Here is a 14043-nt window from a genome sequence, read left to right on the forward strand (position 1 = left end):
AATATTTCTGTGCTACTTAATGCTACTTCTCCTTCATTTATGTATTATCTAAAGAGAGTACCCTAGTTATGAAGGTTGGCAGTATACGGGAATATGGATTATCCTGTTTTTTTTTTTTTTAAACACTTGGACATTGTAAATATTTGATCATTTTATGGGAATGTTCAGTGGAGTAGTAATCTTGATTGTTTGAATTTCAGAGATATGACTCTTACTGATTGGCTGGCTTTCAAAAATGTGACCAGTGAAACAGTTGTCTTTGATCTGTTAAAATTCACTCCAGTAGTTAATTGTTTTCATGGTCACAGAACAATCAGTCTTTTCCTAAGAGTATGGGAACTTTTTTTTTGTTTAAGGCTTTATATGCTCTTTCGTTTTTTGTTACAGCCTATGTATTTAAACTCTGTATACATTTTAAACAGCACAAGTTGTTATTGTCTTATATTGTCAGCTTATATTTACACTTTTATTGCTCTTTATACTATTTCTGCATTTCTTAGTTGCCTGAAGAACAGTGTTCTTTAGTGTTTCTTTATGTGTAGGTATAATGTTGATAAGATCCTCTTTTTTGTTATGAAAATGTTATTTCACTTCATTTTCAAACGATATATTTGCTGGGTAAGGAATTCTAGGTTGGCAGTTTCTTTTAGATTTTTGATTTGTGTTAAGAGGAATGACTCATAGAAAACCATCTAAGTAACACACTTTTGGTTGGATTATGCTTTTCTTTGAAAGAAATCTCATTAGGGATGAACTGTTCTTGATTTTTTATTTAATTGCTGTTTTTTTAAATCAAATATTTCTTTAAAAATTAAAGGCACAGGAAAAAACAAATCTGATTAAGTTCCATACCTTAAACAAATTAAGTTCAGCCTTTTAACCTGAAGTATAACAGCGTTTACATTTTACCTCCCTCTTATCTGTACTGTTTCATAACTTCACACTTTTTAATGGCACCATTTAGACTCCAGTGTCACAATAAGAACTGGCTCCTAGAATAAACTGGATTCATATTTTGTTATTTTCTTGTAGGCTTTTGCCTCATCTCCCCCACTTTTGAGTATTTCCCTATCTCCAGTCTTTGCCAACTGAATTTGTATTTGTGAAAGACCAGCTCACCTCCTCTTTGAAACTTTCGCTATTTTCCCAGGTAGTTTCTCATCTATTCAGTAATTGGTTGATTAATTAAGTAGGTAAGTCTTTATTGCAAATTCACTCTTACGTAAAGATTGCAATAAATTCTAGCTGACAATATTATTATAATTTTTACTGGTATTATTACTTATTTTACTGCTAGTTAGACTTGAGCAACTTTTCACATGTGTATTGGCTCTTTTATTTCCTTTTGGGGCCATCCTTTGCCTTCATTGTTGTTGGTGTTCTTTTTCTTATCAGTTTGCAGGATTGTTTGACAGTTTGCTAAAAGTTATATGAGTGCTTCGCATATCATTTTAAAAGTAAAAAAGCCAGTTATCTGTCAGCATAGATATTAAAAACAGACTTTCAAAATATCCTTTTTAGAGGTTTTCAGCCCTGACCTATCCATTTCTTTAGGAAACACCTAAAGATAAAGGCGTAGCATTAAGTTTGGTTAATCAGGCACATTCCGTGATTGGAATTGATGCTGAGTAGCAGTGAGTTTCGATTGGATTGTGTCTTTTTAAGTGTTGCTGCTTAACAGGCAGCATATGAGCTGCTAATGTGGTGATTGTGGTAATTAATGATAGTAGTACTAGAGGTAGGATGATGGTGAAACTCCCCTATATTCCTATGGGTGATAAATATTGCCCTGAGTTTCCTGGTTGCATTTAGAGTAAAAATCACTATTTGGTTAGTATTCATTGGATCAGTTTGTAAATATTGGAGGATCTATAAATAAGTATATGTGAGTCAAATTACTGATTTCTGTGATCACACCCATGAACACAGCTTAAGTCCTGGTATCGTGTATCTTTAGTAACTGACGTTTTTTTTCTTTTTTAAACAATATTTAAAACCACCTCTTAAATTTGGTGAAATCTCTGTGTAGATAACTTTATTGTGGTCTTTGGTTCTTTGGAACCACGCTTAATTATTAGTCAGCATTTAGTCTTTAGGGGAAGAGTAGTTGCAGTTGCCTTCCCCTACTGTAAGACACTCCAGGGCAGAAATTTTTATACCTTCATCTTGGAACTATTTTATGTGCCTGAAATAGCTAGTGGCATATAGCAACCTTTGATAAACGTTTGTTGAAACTGAAACAGGATTATTTCCTCGGCTGCTTATTCTGTGAATATAGCACAATCCTGCTCATCTATTCAGTGTTATATTTTTTGTAGGTAAATTATAATTTGCATGGCTACTACTATTTAGTGGTGTTTTTTTTTTTGTCTTTTTTTTTTTTTTTTTTGCCTTTTTCTTGAGCCGCTCCTGCGGCATATGGAGATTCCCAGGCTAGGGGTCGAGTAGGAGCTGTAGCTGCTGGCCTACACCAGAGCCACAGCAACTCGGGATCCAAGCCGTGTCTGCAACCTACACCACAGCTCATGGCAATGCCGGACCCTTAACCCACTGAGCGAGGCCAGGGATCGAATCCGCAACCTCATGGTTCCTAGTTGGATTTGTTAACCACTGAGCCATGACGGGAACTCTGCTACTACTATTTAGTAATAATGATGTGGTTGTTGAACCGATATGATCATATACCAAAGAAAGGCTGTAAAAAGTGTGCTTACCACTAACCTTGGAAGGTGTGAAATAACTGGATCTGTTGCATTAGTTTTTTACAGAACTTCTGTTTATGTAAATTTAATTTTTTTGCATTTTTATGAATGTGTATCTCAATAACTTTAACTTTAGGCCTCCTTTGGCTGATGAAAAAGAAATCTGACTTTTTGATGTTGTTAAGAAAGCTAATGTAAGCCTTACTTTTTTTCCTGAGTGTTTCTGAGTTTAAAAAGAATTAAAAGTCCAGTATTTATGGGAATAAATGCATAAAATATTTATTGCAATAATTTTGAAAGTTTTCTTGTGAGGAAATATTATAAAAACCAATATATTTTATGTTCGATGTAATTTAAGTTCTAAATATTTACGCATTTCAAGTATATACTGCAAAGTAAAAACACACAACTCTGAAATTAAAGCTTTTTAAAGATAGATTATATTTTTGATTAGAGGCTTTCAAAGTGATGTTTACGTAATTGTTAAGTTATGCCTTGACATATGGAAGATATAGAATCTATGTCTTAGACATTTATTGTGTATTTGAAAATGTTTTAAGAAAATGCCTAAGGTTTTTCTTTCTCATTTTGGCCCATTTTTTGACTTGACCGCTTACTTTAATTCAGCCTAGTACTACGGATTTTAGTTTTGGCTTTTCCATAAACTAGTTTTATAATCTGGGGATTTCATCTTCTGCATCTGTTAAATAATAAGTAACATTCATACAGTGCTTTACATTTTACTTTTCATTTTACAGTTTATTTACATTTTGGTTCAACTATAACGTTCAAAACACATTTATCGATCTAGGCCTAGTGCTCTGCAGTAGAGGTACAAATAACTATAATAAATGTTGCTGTTGTTGCATTCTTTATAGACTAGTCGAGGTAATATGTATGGAGAAAGCCAAATTTGATTCCCATAAAGAATTGGAGTTCTAAACTTTAGGAGTAGCAAGGAAGAAGCACTTAGCTTGGGAGCTCACTTCTTGAAAGAGGAGGAGTCATCTATCATTAGAATGAGGCTCTGCCAGGGCAAGGTTTTGTCTTTGTTCACTGTTCTATCTCTGCTCCTCAGATAGATGTAGGATGCTCAGTAAATATTTGTTGCGTGCATGAGTGAATGGATGAGTAAATGACTCAGAGAAGAGAGGGAAAAGGACATCTTGGAAGAGGAAACAATAATGTGCTAAAATTATATTTCCATCTTTAAAAGTCCAGTGCCATACTCCTAGGTCAACGGAAGGATAATATTCCCAGGGTCTGGTTTAAATGAATATACTTTTCTCATACTTAGTTTATTGCTCAAAATCATTGTCATATATTAGTTTGATGGATCTATGATAGGATTATGATGTTATACAATTTTTTATTTTTCTTTTTTTTTTTCATGTTGAAAGAAACAGCATTTGCCATCTTTATCACTTCACTAATGTCTTTTGCTTCTTACTCATTTATCTTTCCTGGAATTTATTTGATTTTTTTCTCTGAGAAGACATTCTTTGGAGCTTCCTGATTTCTTGTTCTAATATGGACTCATTGCTTTTTAGGTCTGCTGTACAGCTGCATCCTTGGAATTTCTTTTCACTGGATTCCTGGGTTAGTGCCACCATTTTCTTGTGTATTTCCTATGTCCTTGGCTTTCCACTTTGTTTTGTATTCTTCCTAAACTATCTTCTTCTAGATACAAGAGTAAGGGGTCATTATTTGAGTCCTTGCACATCTGAAAATGCCTTCATTTTGCTTTCATACTTGGCTGAGAGTAGCCTATGTAGAATTTTACGGTGAAAATAAGTTCCTCTCAGAAAAGCTTTTCTTTGATAGCTTTCCTCCATTATCTTCTAGTGGTCAGTGTTGCTAGTGTTCTTGATAATGCCTTTCAGAGTCTTATTTATTTTTGTAGGTTCTTCTGATTTGGAACTTTTTATACTTTTCTTTTTATTGTGATGTTTCTGGTGTTGCATAAAGAAGATCATTTCACAAGGATGTGTGCCTGGGTGTGAGTTCTTTTTATTAGTTAGGCTCAACGCTCAGTAGTTCCTTTCAAATAACCACTGGTCTTTCAGCTTTGGAAAAACCTCTTTGATAATTTCCCCTTCTATTTTCTTCATTGGATGGTAAAATCTCCTGAATTTTATTCTTTTTTTCTTCCTAGATTTTCTGTTTCCTTTTTGGGGATGGGTCAGCGGTGGTTTTTTTTTTTTTTTCTACTTTATTTTCTGACTCTTCTCACTGAACTTTTTATTTCAGCAGTTATATTTTGATTTATAAAAACTCTTGTTTTTCATTATTCTTTTTTTTACAACATCTTGATGCTGAGACAGGGATTCAGAGTCTTAAACAATAATTTTTTATTTCCTAAATAATCTCTATTTCCTCTGGGATTATTGTTTCACTTGCTTGATCCTGGTCTTGCCCATGGTGGGCTGACCACCAGGAAGGCTGACTGGCTCTCACTGGAAGCATGGGGATGATGTTTTTTGATTGGCAGGTGTAGTGTTGGGATGATCAGGCTGGGGGCTGACTTTAGGGAGAGGGGCTCACAGAAGCAATTTATTCAGTTTCTTGAGTCACTCCCCTCCCCAAAATTGCCTGCATTCTGGGATAAATGCCAGAGTACATATAATCTGTATGTACAGAATAGAGATGAGGAGCCAACTCTTGTTCTATTTTCTACTTTTCAAAGCTCCCTTGGAAAAGCTAACCAACCTTTTCCATTTTCCTTCTCAGTCCTGCCCTTCTTACCCAGTGATTCTAACTTAGAGCCCCTTTGAAGTTTACTTGGTAATCATGCCTTTTGTTGCAGACCCCTTCTTTGCCTGCTCTTGGCTATGACTTTCTTCATAGAAATGCTTTCAAATTTATTAATACTCCCCTGCGCTGATTCTTTTGTTATTAGTTTATTTAAATTTTTTTCTATCAGTTTAATTGGATTTTAGAAGGAAGAAGGATAACTAAACAAATTAACTCCAAATTCTGATTGGTTTTTGAACCTGAATGAATGATATCTCCTCTCCCCTGCCCCAGCTATCTTATGTATACTATATATGCTTTCATACTCTTTGGTGTTTAATTAGTGCAGTTACTTTGAGGAGTACAACTGGATAATCTCTTGTCAAGTTGAATATATAAGGCCCCTCTGGTTCATCTAGGGGTTTTCTTGGTCCATCTGTACCTTAGAAAAATCCTAGCACAGTTGTCCTAGAATGTCCCAGAATGCTGTCACAACGGAAAATTAGGAGCAAACTTGAAGGTTGATCAGCACTAGATCTTGGACTTGCTCTTGTTCTTTCAGTCTCCATAGTTTTGTAGCTTGTAGGTGAGGGCAAACTCTGAAAGTAGTATTCTAGTTGAAACCTTTCAGAGTGCCTAGTACCCAGCTGTGAAGATGAAAATGGCATTAAAATACCAGGTAAAGTTTGTGTCTTAAAACTTATGTAAATGCCAAGAGAAATTTTTAGTGTCTGGTTTTACCAGGGGGAAGTATATTTCTGTGATTCGTTCGGAGTAGGGAAGGAGTCATTGAAGGAATGCAAAATAATGGAGAGAAAGTTCCAGACCTAAGAGAGCAATTTCTAAGTTTATGTATATGTATTTTCCTGAAGGCTGCTGGTAGACTTGCTATTCTATAATGGAAACAATAGGGGAAATCTAATTTTATTTAGCCTTCACTTTAGATTTGGGATGGACCCATTGAGACCATTTTCCTTGGTAAACTCTTACTGGTGGATAGTTTTATAGCAGTGATTCTCAACTCCAGTGACAAATGTTTGGTAGGTACTCTGAGAACCGTTGCTATAGTATTGGTGTGTGCCAGGCACATCATGTAGATTATTGTACTTAATCTTCATGTAAGGACTGAACAACTCTTTGGGGTAAAAACTGTGATTATTGACCGATATTCTAGATGAGAAACTGATTCATAGGGTGGTGAATAGATTAGAGGAAAAGAAATGGTTGAAATTATAGCTAACTGCTAGAATTGAACTTTAGTAAAGAGCACAGACTCTGGAACCAGGCTCTTGAATTCTGGCTCTGCTGCATACTACTTGTGTGAACTTGGGCAAGTTTTTGAACTTTTTTGTGACTCATTTTCTTCATCTGCTAAATGGGATAAGACATCTACCCTACTTTATTTTGTTTGGAAGATTATACATATCTAAAGTGCTAGGAACAACACTTGGTACATAAAAGCCCTGTATCTATTTGCTCTTTGTATTGTCATCATTGTCCCATCTTTTCACTTGTATTGATGGGAGTATCTTTTCATTGTGACCATTGTCAGAGAATGTGCTTGAGTGGAATAATACAGGGGTATTATTCTGTATTATAGAGGAGTGTGGAACCAAGGACAGGATCCTGAGCAGTCACCACTGGTACTTTGAACTATCATTGTTTATGGGAGAGGTGTACACTCCATGAGATAGAGCTTACATTTTTAGGTACAGTGAGAGTTTCTGTAATAAAATTAAGCAGTGGCTATTCAAAATATACTAGGATATTTAGTGCCTTTAAAATTAATGCATTGTACATAATGTCTTTTTGGTGACTGTTTGATTTGTTGTATTTTAAAAATATGTGTTCTGCCTTGATGTTAATTGTGTGTTACTTCAAACAGTTTTTTTCCCTTAGTGAAGGCATACCAATTTCTTACTGATTTAAGACTTATTTGGAGCTTCAAAGTTTGATATTATTTCATTGTTAATAATAGACATCTTTTTGATATGTGTGGATTTCTGTTCCATAAAGTGCTTTTGGGGGTTATATTTGCCTCTGTGTTATTGGACTAATTCATGTTTGACTTTCCTAATCACTTTGTTGCATGTTCTCCTTTGTGTAATAGATACTAGTTCATATGGGCTTTATAACTCCATATATATTGAGTGCTTTTCTGTTGTCTTCTGATCTCTTTTTCAGGAAACTTTTCATGTGGGAAAGGATTTTAAAATGTCTGCCCACTGACCATTTTCACAGTAGAGTATCAGTTCTCTTTCTCTTCAGATCAAGGGATTATAAGCAGCGTGTATATATGTATATTTACATATGGTGTAAGTAGTGAAAGCTTTCATTTTGAATCACTAGTTGTGGGGCTTTGTGATAGATTATTAATTTTTTTTTTTTTTTGCCAGACATCTGCAATCCAGATTTCATGAAAGACAACCTCTCTCTGCCCTTTTGTATATGATAATGGCTAAAATATTCTAGTTATGTTTCCTAATGTATGTACTTTGTGTTGAGCAGATTTGTGTTTTTCTGGAAGAACCCCGTGAAGTTTTTATTGTTTAAAACCTTGGATATTTTATACCCTCAACCCTCTAGTTTTTGGGAGGGATAAGAAAAAGTGGTTAGAGCGGAAGGGAGTTACTGAGTTGCCCTGTTTGTTTGTTTTTGTTTTTGTTTTTTTTTCTTTTTGCCTTTTCTGGGGCTGCTTCCATGGCATATGGAGGTCCCCGGGCTAGGGGTCTAATTGGAGCTGTAGCCGCCAGCCTACGCCAGAGCCACAGCAACACAGGATCTGCATCTGTGACCTATACCACAGCTCACGGCAACACCGGATCCTTAACCCACTGAGCGAGGCCAGGGATCGAACCTGCAACCTCCTGGTTCCTACTCGGTTTCGTTAACCACTGAGCCACAATGGGAACTCCGCCCTGTTGTTTTTTCCAGTGTTTTCCTCATGTTGAATACCTAAGGGCCCCATTAAATGTATGTATTTTTTTTCCAAGAAAGAAGGAGTAAGAGGGGAAGAAATGTTGATTGTAAAGCAGTTGGAACCTGAAGCTTGATGGATGTTCAGATAAGGTCTTACATGTAAGCTTAAGTATTACTTTTTAGATTTAGGTATGTCAGAGATTGCTGCTTAACTCCCCAAATTTCTCTAAACCATTGATTTTTAGCAAGTGGTTTTGGTCACCATTGTGTATTGATTATATCATGTATATTGAAAAAACTAAAAAACAGTGAGACATTCAAGGAGTTCTGTAAAATGACATATCTAAATGCAGTGTTAATATAATTTGGAGTAAACATTTATTGGCTGAGGCAGGTGGTAATAGAGAATGAAGGCAGAAAGGAAACTTTAAAAAAAAAGCCTGGATGCTTCTCTTAAAAGACGTGCTTATTCTACTTCCCCTGTCCCTAATTATTATAACCCCTTTGTTTGGAGGCAGAAAATAGAAATCAGCCTCAGAGATCATATGCTGCTAAATATCAGGAATAAGCTCTAGCATTTTGAGAGTTGTGCAGTGGTTTGTGCTTTATACAAACCTCTTTTCTGAGAACTTCCTCACTTTTTGGTATCTATTTGAAATCTACTACGTCAGTTTCAACTCTTGGTTGTAAATTACAGAAAAGTTTTCCTAAACTGACTTATGTAAAAAAGGGAATTTATTTGTTCACATAACAAAAAAATCTTTGCAGAGCTAGTTTCATGCATGGCTTGAATCAGAGTGAAAGGAATTCTTTGGATTCATTGCTTTGTTCTGATACCCCAGTACTGATTGAACTCTCAGACTTGTGGCCTCATTGTTATAAGATGGCTACCAGCAGCTACCTGGATTATACCTTTCTAGATGAAATCCAGCAGTCTTGTATCTCACACCTGTCTCTGTGGCCATTGGAATGTGATGTGGTAACTGGATTAGATCTAGGGCATGTGTCTAACCTGAAGCTAGGAGGGAGCTGAGTGTTACAAATACGTGGTCTGAGGATGGGCAAGTAATAATTCCCTGAATGAAAATGAGAGTATGTTAGCAGGAGAAGGGTGCATGGGTGTTAGAATGGCAAAAAATAACAGATATTTCCATGTATTTTTTACCAAACCTAAAATCAGAACAAAATATATCAAGAATAAAGCGCATACACACACATGCACGTGTGTGCACACACACGCACATGTGCAGATGCACATATATCTCTAAAATAATTCCCAAAAATGAATGTTAAGTGTTAGAAGAGGTTATCCGGTAATTTTGGGAGTTAAAAGTGTGGGTTCTTAAACCCTCTCTCCCCTTTGTCACAGGTAGGGTAAGGGACAGCCAGGTTGATGTATCTCAAAGAGCCCACTTCTGCTGTGTCAGCAGTAAATGTTTGCTGTAAGAATTCTGGAAAGTCTGTTTCAGGCTTAAAGATACATGGTTCCATGTAGACTATGGTGGCCTAGCCCTGGCTTTAGTTCTGGTGTCCGTGGCCCCTTCTCCTACAAGGATTTTCTCACTGAGCAGGTACTGCTGTTCAGTACAGTAATGGAATCTTAGGAGAGTGGGTCCTTTTGTGTAGGAAGTAATTCTTGCTTCTTATTTGGTGTCTCATATAGAGTGAGGTTGAGCTCTAAGTGTATTTCACACATGCCTCTTCAAGTTCCAAGCCGTAGCGTTAACATGACCGTGCACTGTGGGATTAGACCCTTAGAATTTTTCATAGCAATCATGTGCCACATCTTAATCTCTGATTAAATGCATCATGCACATCACGCTCCATTACATCTTTTCTAAATCTTTTGATTGGATTATAAACACTTTTCCTTATGATCTTTCCACATTACAATATAGTGGCTCCAGTAGACTTTCTCTTCTACCTTAACTAAGTAAATTAAGCTTACAAAGGTATTTCCTTGCCTTCCCTTATTGGTAAGCTGCCCAGTCTTCACCTTAGTTGCCATTCTTACTGGCGTTTCTCCCAGTTCTATTTCCCTTTCATAAGTCAGGCCCACCATCATGTACTTTATTTTTACATCACACATTCTTCTCCTGGCAGACTGCCTGGCATAGTCAGATCTATCACAAGCCCTCCCACCCTGTCATCAGCCTGACCCTTAGCACACTATGACAGTGGTTATGTGGAGTGATGTCATTTAGTGGAAGGACTCCTGCATGTGGAATCAGAAGACCAAACATCAGGTCCTGAGTTGTTACTTATTAGCTCTGTGACCCTGGGTACATTGTGTAACTCCTTTAAACTTCAGATGCCTAATCCTAAAATGGACCTAGTATCATATTACTGGCTTTACCTACCTCAGTGTTTTCTTGTGAGGAACAAAGATGATGAATGTCAGAACATTTTGTAACCTGTAAAGTTCTGTGCACATGTAAATTGAATTGACCACTGTTAAGGCAAAAACTTTAAAAAGTGATGTTTGGTTATTTAGTTTTTAATTACTATGATGTAAGAATTTTATGGTATTTGTTGAAATAGTGGCTATTCTTTAGTATTAGAAAAATGTATTAAAAGATCATTGTATCTTATCCAGTAAAATATTGAAATCAAGAAATGTATGTAACTTAATTTTCCAGAAAATGGGAGTTCCCATCACAGCTCAGCAGAAACGAATCTGACTAGGAACCGTGAGGTTGCAGGCTCAATCCCTGGGCTCACCCAGTGGGTTAAGGATCTGGCGTTGCCATGAGCTGTGGTGTAGCTCACAGATGCGGCTTGGATCTGGTGTTGCTTTGGCTGTGGTGCAGGCCAGCAGCAACAGCTCTGATTAGACCCCTAGCCTGAGAACCTCTACATGCCACGGGTGTGGCCCTAAAAACACAAAAGACAAAAGACAAAAAAAAAAAAAAAAAAAAAATTCCAGAAAATGGAAATTTAGCTCCTGAGGTAGCAAATCTCTAATTTTAACTATTTTAGATGGAGAGCTTTAAAAATTGTATTGCATGATTCTTTATAGCCAGAATGTAGAAACATCTCCCATTTTAATTATATAAATTAAGGGGAAAAAAGTAATATGAGCACATTGTAAAAATTCCAGATAGTGCAGAAGAGGAACTTAGTGTCTCCTCAGTCACCCCTCAGTTTTACTTCCTCTAAGAGATGTCAGTTAACAGCTTCTTGTGGGTTCTTTCAGTATGTGTATATGTATATCTTGTTTTACACAAGGGATTCATACTGCATAGGTGGTGTTCCATACCTTGTCTTTTTTTTGGGATGGGCGTGGCACTGTGGGCTAGGGATCAAATCTGAGCCACAGTTGTCTAGCCTGTGCCAGGCTGGTGACTGAACCTGCGTCCAAGTGCTCCAGAGATTCTCTTGATCCTGTTGTGCCTTGGCATGAACTCCTGCCTTCTCTCTCTCTTTCTTTTTTAACTTCTGATGTTTCTTGGAGATTTCTCCGTACCAGGACCTATAGGTCTGTGTGTATGTAATGGAATGTATTTTTTTAGTACTTTGGGCAAAATGAATTCCAGCTTACCAATTTTTGTGTATTCAAGGCTGCAGTAAAGTTTTATTGGTGTGTATTGGCATACCTGTCTTGCTGTGGACATTGGATACATTCTGAGAGATGGAATTACTGAGTTAGAGGGCATGTTCCTTTTTAATGATAATTCGCTTCCTTTTTTCTTTTTTTTAAATTTGGTTGAGAGGGTGCTACCTAAGCCCTATGTTATTTTTTAATGGTTAAGCAATTTCGGTTTGAATTACGAAAGAATTTTGGATTTTGCTTTCAGTGCCTTCTTGCCTAACTGCATGCTTTGACATCTCTCCATCTTAAAATTAGAATTTTTTTTTTTGCTTTTTAGGGCCGCACCGCAGCATATAGAGGTTCCCAGGCTAGGGGTTACAGCTGCCAACCTACACCACAGTCATAGCAACGTAGAATCCGAGCCACGTCTGCGACCTACACCACAGCTCGTGGCAACGCTGGATCCTTAACCCACTGAGCGAGGCCAGGGATCGAACTCGCAATCTCATGGTTCCTAGTCAAATTCGTTTCCACTGCACCATGACAGGAACTCCAGAATTAGAAATTTTGACTAAAAAAATCCATTGGGATTTTAAGCAAGTTTATATACCTATTAGCTATTACTCCAATTGCTGCTGCTGCCGCTGCTATTACTACTGCTATAAATGACTTTATTATATTCTTTACACTAGCTTTCCTACTTCTAGTCTTTTTTTTTTTTTTTTTTCTTTTCTATTTCATGTGGAAGTTCCCAAGCTAGGTGTCAAATTGGAGCTGCAGCTGCCAGCCTGTGCCACAGCCACAGCAGTGTGGGATCTGAGCCGCATCTGCAACCTAACCACAGCTCATGGCAATGCTGGATCCTTAACCCACTGAGCAAGGCCTGGGATCGAACTCGAGTCCTCGTGGATATTAGTCGGGTTCTTTACTGCTGAGCCACAGCAGGAGCTACCCCTAAAAAAAATGAGAAGTAGAAAAAAACAAGATCAAAAGTCCTTTGCAAACTCACATACAGTGAGGCTGATGTGTCCCAGTGGGTGGTACTAAGCTTTCATCTTTGACTAAGTCTGCTGCTAGAGTTTCCTTCTTAAAAGTTCAGGTATGATCAAATCATCTTTCCGTTTGAAAATGGGTAGACACATAAAGCAGAGTTTGGCCCTAACCTACCTTTATATCTAGCACTATTTTCCCATATACCTTACATTCAAACACAAAGAACCATTCACTTGTACTTGACTTCATATATGTTTGTGCCCATCGCCTTTATACCTATTTAGTATTTCATTCCCTTTTTGGTCTCTGGAGAAACTTTGTTCATTCTTCAGGAGTCAGCTCAGAAGTCACTTCCTCTGTGGAGTCTTTGGGTAGGGAGAGTGGTGTGGTAAGATTGTCAAGGCTAGCAAGAACTGTATCATTCAGGGCCTGGAAGGTTAAAGTATGTATCTTGGATTTTAAGACTACTGGTTCTTATCCACCGTCAGCTTAGAAACTGCTGTCCTGGAGTGCTCCTATACCTAATCTTGTTAAAACAGGCATTGCTTAATATTGTAATTATTTGCTCTTGTTTCTTTCCCCTCCCAAGGTAGTGTAACAGCCTCTCAGATAAATTTTTGTTGATGTCTACTCTTTGTGGTGTTTGGATGGAAAATGAAATGATACCTGTAATATGGCTGGTACAGTAAAAACTCAGTATAAGGGTGAGCTGTTGTTGATGTTATCATTATCATTACTGGGCAGGTAAATCCTGAGATGAGGAATAAAGGGAAATTTCTTGAAAGAGGTGAGATCTGATCCAGGCCTTAAAAGACTGTGTAAAGATTGCATTGGTGAGTTTTGCTCAGATGGTTTTAAAAACTTTATGAAAAACCACTGTGAAAGTTGAGACTTAAAATTTGATGGTAAAGTATCTGTAGTTATATATGTCTATGGCACTTGAAAAGGAGGAACTATGTTTCATTTTTTGGTTTGTTTCCTTAGTAGAGAATAAGTACTAAATACAGAATTAATACATTATTTTATATGCATAAATAATTATGTCGAAAAGGTAGATTTAGCTAAGATTGTTCAAGATTGATTTTTAGAAAGTTAAAATTATGATTTTTGTATGAACTTACAAAACCTCACTTGAATTTGTTTTTACTAAAGTAAAAGCATTAA

At 36.8% G+C, this 14043-nt stretch overlaps 1 protein-coding gene across 5 annotated transcripts in view; it reads left to right on the plus strand.

Annotated features, from left to right (window-relative positions):
- Positions 1-14043, plus strand: part of STK3 (serine/threonine kinase 3) — a 295227-nt gene that overhangs the window by 76601 nt on the left and 204583 nt on the right. The window contains exons 1-2 of one of the 5 annotated variants that reach the window (XM_085022011.1): positions 7620-7750; positions 13624-13712. The exons of 1 other annotated variant lie outside the window; for it this stretch is intronic. The gene's annotated coding sequence lies outside the window, so the exon portion shown is untranslated. Of the gene's footprint in view, positions 1-7619; positions 7751-8428; positions 8514-12214; positions 13584-13623; positions 13713-14043 lie in introns of those variants that run through there. 3 more of the 5 variants (XM_085022014.1, XM_085022013.1, XM_085022012.1) reach the window with 3 other exon arrangements.

The sequence above is a fragment of the Sus scrofa genome, chromosome 4, assembly GCF_054392235.1.
Source record: "Sus scrofa isolate SSC_HxYL_T2T_F1_AM1 chromosome 4, Sscrofa_HxYL_maternal_Yorkshire_Landrace_v2.0, whole genome shotgun sequence".
NCBI classification, from domain to species: Eukaryota; Metazoa; Chordata; class Mammalia; order Artiodactyla; family Suidae; genus Sus; species Sus scrofa.